Source organism: Eubalaena glacialis, chromosome X (assembly GCF_028564815.1).
Source record: "Eubalaena glacialis isolate mEubGla1 chromosome X, mEubGla1.1.hap2.+ XY, whole genome shotgun sequence".
Lineage (NCBI taxonomy): Eukaryota > Metazoa > Chordata > Mammalia > Artiodactyla > Balaenidae > Eubalaena > Eubalaena glacialis.
In genome coordinates, this window is record NC_083736.1 from 31,981,485 (window position 1) to 31,992,270 (window position 10,786).

Here is a 10,786-nt window from a genome sequence, read left to right on the forward strand (position 1 = left end):
GGGATATCTTTCTTTTACCTGGATATGTGTTCGTGGATTTATAAGGTACATTTGAAAATAATATTTAAGAATATTTCTTGACTATGCCCTCAAAGTTATCTTTTTTTTTCTCCAAGTTCTATCACTTGCCCTTTAATAAGTTCCAGTCCCAGTCTGCCAGTATTTTCTTTATCTTCGTTCCGTCTAGTTTGGGCTTCCTTCCTCCTCCGGCCCCACCCTCCCCTTGCTTCGTTTTTCCGGCTTGTACTAAACTGCTTACTTGAACAACTCCATCCTTCATTGTACCACCTATAAAATTGTCTCTGTACTGTCTCAAAAATTAGAAAAATAAGGCATTGTTAACAAAAAAAAAGCCAAATTCTCCTAAAATACTCCATTCCTCTTTTAATATGTCTAGAATTTGCACAGCATAATACAGATCACCAATCCTTAATCCTCATTTTAAAAATACAAAAAGCTCTCAAGACAGAAGGGTTTTTTTTGTTTTTTGTTTTTCTTTTCATAAGTTTGTAGCAAACTCATTTGGTAAAAACAAACAAACAAAAAAACAAAAAACAATTACAAACTGATGTGAGGCTATTTATGGTTTTGGTTTATCCCACTTAGTGTGAATAAATATGGAGCCACAAACCCTGTTGGGTGTTGTCTAATTTACAACATATGAACCATAGCATCATTCAACAATCTGAAAAAGTTCCTCAATACAGCTGGCCCCAGAGGTTTCATATAAGGGATGGTGGACCTGCATTTACTCTAAAAAGGGAAACGGTGGAGCAGAGATTGTAACCATAGTTAACATTGAATGAAAACCTACCAAAAAACAAAAAAGGTATCTGGCCAGAAGTAGGATGGGAGGTGACAGCTAAGGGGTGTGTGTGTGTGTGTGTGTGTGCGTGTGTGTGTAGGAGGGGAGTAGAAACAAGAATTGAAAAAGACCCATATCTGAGGGACTTCCCTCGTGGTCCAGTGGTTAAGACTCCACACCCGAATGCAAGGGGCCCAGGTTGGTTCCCTGGTCAGGGAACTAGATTCCGCATGCCTCAACGAAGATCCCACACACGGCAATGAAGATCCTGCATGCTGCAACTAAGACCAGCGCAGCCAAATAAATTAAAAAAAAAAAAAAAAGACCCATAACTGAGAAATGATATGGGCCTACATTGAACTGTGAAGAAAGAGTCCCTTGCTTAGGCGAATTTACTAGAGATCTCTTAGAAGTGATGACTTTTTGGCCCTTCATTATGGTGCCACACAAAGGCCAGACACCCCCTCTTTCACCTGAACCTAGCCTGGGCACCATATCACCATGGTCACCCCTATCCCTGGACCTCACAGAGGCAAAGGCTAAGGGCCCAAATTCTATCCCACGGTATAGGAGCTCCATGTGAATTGGAGTCATAGAACTCTGACGTGGAACTCTGCCTGAGTTGTATAGCCAGGGAAAGGCAGGAAGGAGTCATTCCCAGACTCTGAAGTAAAGGAAGAGATCCGCCTCAGGCTTGCATCAGTCAGGCCAGAAAAATAGGGCAGCAATGTGAGAGGTGAAGTCAGATGGAAGAGATTGGGAAGTCTATTTAGAAAAGTAGGGAAGTGTCATGGTGGGAGGTAGAGGATATGGAAGAGATGAGGGGGTGGGGAGGGAGCACGTTCCAGACTTTGAATGTGTCTTGAGAGAATAAAGAGGAGTAAATGTCACATTGTCTGCTCACAGCCTGTCAGCAAGGGCACCATCTCTACATTTGCTTAGCAGTTGAAAAGTACAACTACTAAGGTTCAGTCCTTTGGGATAACTCAGAAGGGATGTAATCAGTTAGGAAGGGAGAAATGATGTACTGTTTTCAGGAATGAGCCCAGCAAATCTCATACACTGTTCAAGTCACCAAACTTGTCACTGTCACAGCAGCCTCTGGTCAATGTCAATCCTGTGCCCCTTCTTTAGGTAGGCAGTGGGGAGGGGTCATCCAGTTTTTCTGAATCCAGGTCACCATCCATATAAAGTAAGCCTTATCCATCAGGGACAGGGCAATTTGGCTCTGCAATTTTAAGTCATGCTTCTCTTTCCAGCTGCTGGAAAGGTCTTCCTACAGCACGCACTAGTTTGCTATAGAGAGGAAGAAATAGAATGGAGGGGAAAATTATGAAGCAACCGTTAAAAGATTAGAAATATCCACCAGCTGTTTGTCCAGTGTAGCAGATAATAATGTTGGCAAAATACTTTAGAAATTAGAAACAAAGACTACTTCAGTGGTTTACTCTCTTTACTATAATTCCATTCTCAAGGTCCATGCTAGAAGGATTCTGATGTGAGTGAAACCACGATATAATAAGTCCTGCCTGCTATTTATGATAATTAATAAGGTCCAAGAGAGTTCCAGGTTATGGTGTGTTCTGTATTGCATTATTGAGATTTCTTCTGTTGTCGCAAAATTCTTGGCTTAGAGTTATCACAAATAATTGTGACTAATAAGTACAACTTCTGCTCTTTTAAAAAAAGAATATTGATGAAAATGAAGAATTCCACATCCAAGTAACTATATTCAATCATTTTCTAATGTCTTTTATGATTTAAAAATGTATAATATTGAATCTGTTAGATTTAAGTCGATAAGAGCACATTCATTGTTTCACATTATGTGTGAGTTTTGACTTCAAGTTACTTCTTATTTCATAATAGCACCTATGACCATAATAATTTACTTGCCCACAGAGAAAGGAAATAAATCATGAAAGGGAAAACACAAGAGGCCACTGGAGTTGAAGGATGATTAGTTTTAAAGTAAATATGTTTATTGTAATGAAAGAAGTGTGTCAGATGCCCAGGAATTAGAAATACAGGGAAAATCAGAATATTCCCAGTGGGATTAATTCTAAATGCCTCTTCCATCTCTTTTTCAAGCTTCTATTTTCTTAACAAAATCAATTATGACACAAGTTTTCCTCCATATTTATATTTTATTTGTATTCACTTAGAGCTTTGTGGAGAAATGACCAAGTATAAGCACTTCTAGTACTTCATGACTGCATTTTTAAAAAACATTTTATTGGAGTATATGACTGCAATTTTAAACTTCTGGTTTCTTTGTTTCTACAACTATAAATTGAAACTTTCGGTTACCCTGAAGCAAATGCATGCCTACCCACATATTCTCATCCTGGTGGCATTTCAGTTATCCTTGGCCATCATCATCAGGAAACATTTCTACATCTCTCCTGGTGTGCCCCACGCTTGAGGACTAAATCGAAATTGGAACAATGGAAGCCTCAGAAATAATGGGGTAGGATGACCAGGTTTAGATTTTGCTTGGTGAAGCTCGAAGGGGACTAGTGTTGAATCATGACTTGGGTTTGACTTAAACAGAAGTCAAGGGAAGTTAGAGTAGAGATGGATCATCATCATTAGGAATCATCATGGGAAGTTGTTCACATTTTCCTTTGCTCTCTTTGGAGCCCATTAGCTAAGCTTTCTCTGTGACTTTAGATTTCAGTCTAAAGCCATCTTTGTGCACTTCTTGCTGGGTTTTCATAGAGACCTTTTACTCTTGGACATTTAAATGAAGACAGCTGTGACTTGATGGAAAAATTCTAAGAAGTGCCTGCTTAGAACCTCCCCTCCCAAATTAGACTGCAACAGTGTCAGTTTTTCATCTCAAAAATAGTTTCATCCATGATGGTTGGCACTGTTTTATCCTCTCCCATGTGTTTATTTTTTGTACCATAGATGATCTCAAAATTGTTGTAACTGGAAGCCCTTACAAGTGCTCTCCTGATAGGGACTCTGTAGTGTAGGAAAGTTCTCTTTCATTAGAAAGTGTAGATCCCTTCTCTGTTTTGTGGCCTGAAGCACTCACACTCACGATGGAAAAAGATTAACCCCAATTCATACATCTCAAGTATAGCAATGGCTCAAAGTTAATTGAAGGAAAGGCTGAAATTAAAAAAGGATTAAGTAGAAAGGAGGGTACCTGGAGCAACTGATATTCACACTTCCAAGTAGAAGAAGGCAGCTAAGCTATTTCTCTCTGGAATTTCCAAAAGGTGGTCTTAAATGTCAGCAATGCTGGGGGATTGAGGCTAGTGGAAAAAAGATCCTCTTAGGAATTGTATTCCAGTGTAACTCTCACCTCCTGATTTCACCTTTTAAAATTTGTCGGTAAAGTTAGTGAGTACTGCATGATTCATCAGTAGTCTGTCAAAATTCAAAATGTCAGTTCATTCAGGTCCCAACAGATATTGGTAGAAATATCAGAGCAATATGAAGATCAGAGCTTTTTGTCATTCCCTGAATCGTTTTTTTCAACTTTTCCTTTACCTGTTTCACATTTTCCCCTCTTTCCTTTCAAGCTTTCTGGTCTTTGGTAAACAAGAATGGGAATTATTTTGATTCAGCCAGACCAATGTTAAGATAATCACTCTGGAACCTACTGAGTATATGGATTTGGGCTTGCCATTAACCTCAGATCCCTTCTTTATAAAATAGGGTGATACCTATGTCATCGAGTTGTTGTGAGGATTGATGAGGTAATCTATATAATGTGTAATGTCTGGCATATGGTAAGCACTAATCATAATTATTATATTAGCATAAGCCAGATGTCAGCTAAGGCCTTCTGGTCCCTAGGAGATTTAGGTAAACTTTGTTTGACTCTATAATTTCATGATCCTTCAGAATCCAAAATCCTTTCCCAAATCCTTGCTGCTTCTGTTCTTCTCTGTATCTGTCAAATACAAATGCTCAATTCTACCCCTAACCAACCTAGGTGCAAATGTCAGCCCTCACCAAATTTCCAGGAAAAACAAAAAGCACATCAAGTAGCACCGTATAGTTTTGAATTTATGAAACTTTTCTGATGACTTAAGGAGCCATGAGGAAAGGGTGCTACACTGTAAAGAGGAAAGCCTTCCACATCTTGCTTGTCTCATCAGAACCCGCATCTGTCCTCTCTTCTCTCACTCTCAGTCCCATCCCTTCCTTCTCTCGCCATCTGCTCATTCCTATGGCTCTAAATCCTTGCCACTCGAAGTGTGGTCCACAGATGCCAGCAGTACTGGAGTCACCTGAGAATTTGCTAGAAATGCAGATTCCTGACCTCTCCCTGGACTAACTGAATCAGAATCTGTAGTTTAGTGGGATCCATAGTGATTAGTGTACAAATTAAAGTTTGGGAAGCACCTGATCTACATCATCTTCTCAGGTCTCTTGGGGCTCAACCTCTACTGCAGGTAGCTGCATGAAAGAAGCTGCTAAGAGAATTTTTAAAAATCACCATTTTCTTCCTTACTCTTCAATGCATTATGTGGTGATCAGGAGAATGGAGTTTCTTTCATGTCCACTTCTCAGCAGGCTCTAATTGTCGCTGATTTTGATCCCATTGGCAATGATTACTCCATAAGGGTCATCAGGGTTTTCTTGATTCAATAGTTCTAAACCACTTTTTTTTGTTGTTTTTTCACCTGCTTCTGAGAGCTGTCATTCTCAGTGTAGTCCCAAGAGTCTGAAGATGTGTTAACTGACTGATGAAGACAAATGATGATGCTTCTTCAAGTGCACATTAAAAAGCAACTTTTAAGACTGAGGAACGCTAAGAGTGACCCCTGGCTTTTTCTGAATTCACTTTGAGACATTTATTGCAACTTCACGGTACATAAATAAACTACTAAGGATCAAGAAGTAAAAGGCAAAAGTTCAATTATCCTAGTCATCTGAAAGAGCATCATAGAACAAAATACAGCAGGACACTGTGATAAAGACCATCAAATACAGAGAGTCACAGGCCTGGAAATGATATGTGTAGGTAAAGTAAGAGGATGAAGCTGCATTGTTGTGGTTTCAAACTCAGGCCACTTTGACATTTGATCTCCAGACTCTTTTTAAATTCCTTATCTTTAGCCAACCCAGTTATTAGATTTGGGAAACTCACATATACTATTCTTAATTGCTGAATTGACAAACAAAAAGTGGTGTGCCAGTGAACAGTGTTGAGAACATAAACTGCCTGTGGAGGCGAGAGTAAGCTAAAGATGTCATTTGGGAAAGTTTATCCAGGGGACATGATGTGTGGAGTGAATGGATACAGGATTTTTCAGTATGATGAAGAGAAAACTAAAGTGAAAGGCAAATGAAATTTACTTTAAAAATTATAAAAGCTCAATTATATATGAATAGTTGGCAGGTCAGGAGAAAAAATAGAAGATAAATAAAAGTTATTGATTATTAGAGTTGACAATTAAGACGGAAAGGACAGGCTAGTAACCCTTGTAGGGACTAATTTTTCATAGCTGGCATAGAATTGGGGTGATTGACGCCACCATTCTATGTTATGACACCATCACCCTACAGTGAACTAAGTGAAGCTGTGATTTCTGATAACCCTTTATTATTTCTTGACAAGATGTCTCCAATTTTGATAAAGCCAGACAGATAAAGCAGATTCTTAAACACATTCAGAGAAGTACATTTTTCTAATATATTCTATTCAATATCTTTTGCAATTCTTCTCAACATGTTTTGAACCTTTTTACCAATTCACTGTCACTCTCATATCAATCTCTGGACATTTCTTTGGTCATACATTTTAATGCTTTGTGTGTGTCCAGGAGGGAGAGCACATATTTTGTGTGTGTTTTCTGTGCTTTGGGTTTTTAAATCTTTTTTAACATATTTTTTCATTGACTGAATTAGTGTGTGCTGCTGTTTCTCAGGCCTTTCCTGGAGTACATTTCTCTCTTAGAAACAGGCTTCTTTTTAGGAGAAAACACAAATCTGGTTTTCATTCTTTGCGCAAGTTTCTGAGTACAGGATCAAATAATGTAAGAAAAAGTAAATACATTAAAGTTGTTCTTTGGAGTCAGCAAAACTAAAATAGAAATTATTTTAAAGGGTGTGATTTTAAATATTGATAGACTTGCTGCAAAATCCCTTCAGTTATGCCATGCTTCTTAATTCTACTTTCATTTATCATATTCTTTTAATCTCATGGTGTTTTCCCAATGTTTTTTGGTGTTTACTCCCTTTCCCTAAGTCCAGTGAGAAAAACAGAGAGAGTGGTTAAAACAATCAAAAGGCATTTCTAAAGTATGTGTACATGATTTACCTTTTCCCATTTAAAAAATCTTATCTCTTTTTATTTCTTTTTCTGCTGTTGTCATATTTAGTCACTCACACGATCCACATTCTGGCTTTTTTTTTTTTTTAATAAGCAAGCAGTAAATCAAATTGTCTGAAACACACACACACACACACACACACAGCACAACACACACACACAGCACACACAGCCCATACTCAATTATTTGTATGACATCAAATACTGGTGAATATCCTTGTCTCTCCCCAGGAAATATGTAGAACCTTCTTTCCCTGAAGTACAGTCAAATTTCACTTGGGTGTGAGCAATTTCCCCAAACTGAAAACTGTCTGCATATTTTGGGATAATATTCCTACTGCTGTTTTACTGAATATGGGGCTGGTTTTGCCATTACCAAGCCAGATCCATGCCAATCAACATGTCATCAAACCCAAATTTATGACACAAGGTCTGACCAACTAAGTGTTCTAAAGGAACAACAAGGCAAAATATTAAAAATCAAGAGTGCCCTGCAAAATCCAGACATAGGATTGCTGAATCTGTAGTGCAAAATGTTCACTCTGTCTTTGATCCCTGCTCGCAGCCAGACTTCTTTATTATTGAAGTGGCTTTTTCACCACTCCATTTTCCCTTCACTCTTTCAAATGGTTTTCTAGCTATGTCCAAGTTTCTCATCATATCCGCTAATGCTGCAATGTTCGGTCTTGTAAGGGGTTTCTTGCCTTCCCATCATCCCTTCTGGGTAGTATCAGAACAAGTGTTAAGATAGTAAATTGTGTACATAAACGAGGATAGTGTTGGTGGTAATCATTTATGGTGCTTTAAATGGAAAGAGATCAGAAATAGAGAAATTTCTCTAGGTTTAGTTAGAGTTGACTATACTTTCAATAGTGTATTTGACAACGACTCCATAAGAAGAAAAAGTTTGGAAAAGCATTATATAGAAAAACATGCAAAGCCTGTTTGGAAACAACCAAGGTATGTGATACTAAAGAGTGAAGAGTTGAAAATGATTCCACAATTTAAGTCTGTTTGAAAAAAATATGATTCAAAAGGCAACTTACAGAAAGTAGAATAGTGGTTGCCAGGGGCTGGGAGGAAGGGAGGCATGGGGAGTTACTGTTTAATGGATTTAGAGTTTCAGTTTTACAAGAGTGGAGATTGATAGTGGTGATGGTAGCACATCATTATGAATGAATTTAATTCCACTGAACCATACACTTATAAATGGTTAAAATGGTAAATTTTATGTTATGTGTATTTTACCACTATAAAAACATTGGAAGGAATAAAAGGCAACATTTTTTTTCTTTCCTCCAACGTCCCTTTAAACATTTTTAGTGCAGAGTAATCTTCCTCCACTCTTTGCTGAAAACTCTTATAGAGCTCATAGGTGTCTGTTCACTTTCATGTAATAGGGAGTCCCATGTCAATTTAGGTGGTAAATATAATCTTGATTCAGCGATTAGAATGTCCAGCTGTGGGACTTCCCTGGCGATCCAGTGGTTAAGACTCCCAGTGCAGGGGCCATGGGTTTGATCCCTGGTTGGGGAACTAAGATCCCACATGCAGCACAGTGCGGCCTAAAAAAAAGAATGTCCAGCTGCAATATGTTAATCAAAGCTCCAAACTTCATTTAGCATTAATTCTTTGTAGGTTGGACGTATAAAGCCACTCTTTTATAAAGGGGTGCTGCTTCTATTCTAGGTCTATTTTTATGCTGCTGATCAGGCTGAGGGGTTCAAGAGATGGAACTGATCCTACTCTTTTCTTTGTAAATTCAGTAATGGGAAGAGGGAGTCTCTGTCACCTTCACTCTGGCATGTCAATATCTTTTCTATTTGGTATCTCATCTAAATTTGAGGGAAGGAGAGTTCCATTATAAGACCCTGTTATGATGTGCTGTCAAGTTTGGCTAGAAGGTTGGGAAAGAGGGAAAATACTGTGGGCATCACTCAGATGACTGGTCAAGGACTGTCAGAGACTTAAAAGTTGTGACACATGAGTATTAATAACCTAGTGTGTGAGAAATGTAAGTAGCTCCAAATCAGATTTCATTGCACATCATTTTATTAATATTATTATTATAATTTTTGAGCACCTTTCAACTTCTAGCATTTTCTAGGTGTTTTACCCATGCTTTTAAAATTTCTTAAATGAATACAGCCACACAAAGAGGAAGGTGCCAGTGCTGCTTTTCAGGTGAGGTAACTGAGTTGCGTAAGGTTTGAGTTACTTACCTAAGGCCATGCAGTTAAGTAGGAAAGCTGAAATTTTTCTCTTCTGTCATATGAAATTGATAGAACATCAAGATTGCTGCATTATTCCCAACTAATGTTTTTTTTACAAGGAGGCCTAAAGCTATGGTATACTGAAGGAACAAGAGTTGACAATCACTGCTAATTGCCTTTTGTTCTATTCCTGCTAGAAGACTTCGACTCAGGACTGACACCCCCCCACCCCACCCTTTTTCTTCCCCTGGCATTGCTAGTCGCCTTTTTCTCCACCTTGAAATTTAGTCTTTCAAACTAAGCAGTATTTGTAAAAAACACACACCAAGGTCACTTTGTGCAAAGCATGATCTGAATACTAATACAGACCAAAAATTTGTAAGACTATTGTGTTAACCAGGGATGAGTGATGTCATCTTAAGTGAAAGATATTATATAAGGACACAGTATCTCCTAGTTCAGATATCTTTTGTACTGTCATACTTTATATGTCTTTTTTTTTTTTGGTCATACCCTGCACAGCTTGTGCGATCTTGTTCTCTGACCAGGGATCGAACCCTGGCCCTCGGCAGTGAAAGCACTGAGTCCTAACCACTGGAACACCAGGGAATTCCCTGTATGTCATTTTAATGTATCATGATCTCATGTAAGAAACCTATTTCTATACAACCAACTAACTAACCAAATTAACTAACACTCTCCACTGTCTGGGTAAAGCAGGCCAACTGATGCCCAGGGCATACTCAAGACTCAGGGCTACTAGGCTAATCTATTGTAGCCCCACTCACTGTGGAGATGAGTGTTTACTAGGAATTATTTGTTATGATATCTGTTTATGGTGCTTGCCCATGTTTTAGTAATTGTCAAATTAACTGTGGGAGAAGCAATGGTGAAAAGTTTGAAATAATTAGACAAAAATCTAGCTGCAGTCCAACTCTGGAATAAGTCCTAAGTGTCTAAGTTCTCTTTGTACTTAAAATAAAAGCAAAAACAAAACCCAGATAAGCATTTATTTATGAAAGATGTTAGGAGACTTCTAATAAGGAGTCTTATTCAAAGGAAATGTCTTGGACCTATATCACTAGATTCATAAACAGGTGCTCCTTTATGAGGAGGTACCATTTTACCTGGAAGAACAAGGGCTGAGAATGTGAGTGCAACATTAAAAATACATACACATGTGTACACACATACATACACACAGAATGATAAAGTTAGAACCCTAAACCAGGGTACTCCTTTGTCCCGCAAAGGATCCAAACCACCAAAGGCCTCACCTCAGCAGTGGACAAGGAACCATCAGACCTCAGAGAACCAAAGTCCAGCTGTGACTCCATATGACAACATCATGGTATTAGAACCAGACTCTCTAGCCCTCTGTGTGCATAGATTCTGGAAGAAGAATTGACCAAGTAAATTCTCTTTTCCTTGGTTAATGCAAGCTAAAGCCCTCAAAAAGGAAAAATTGGA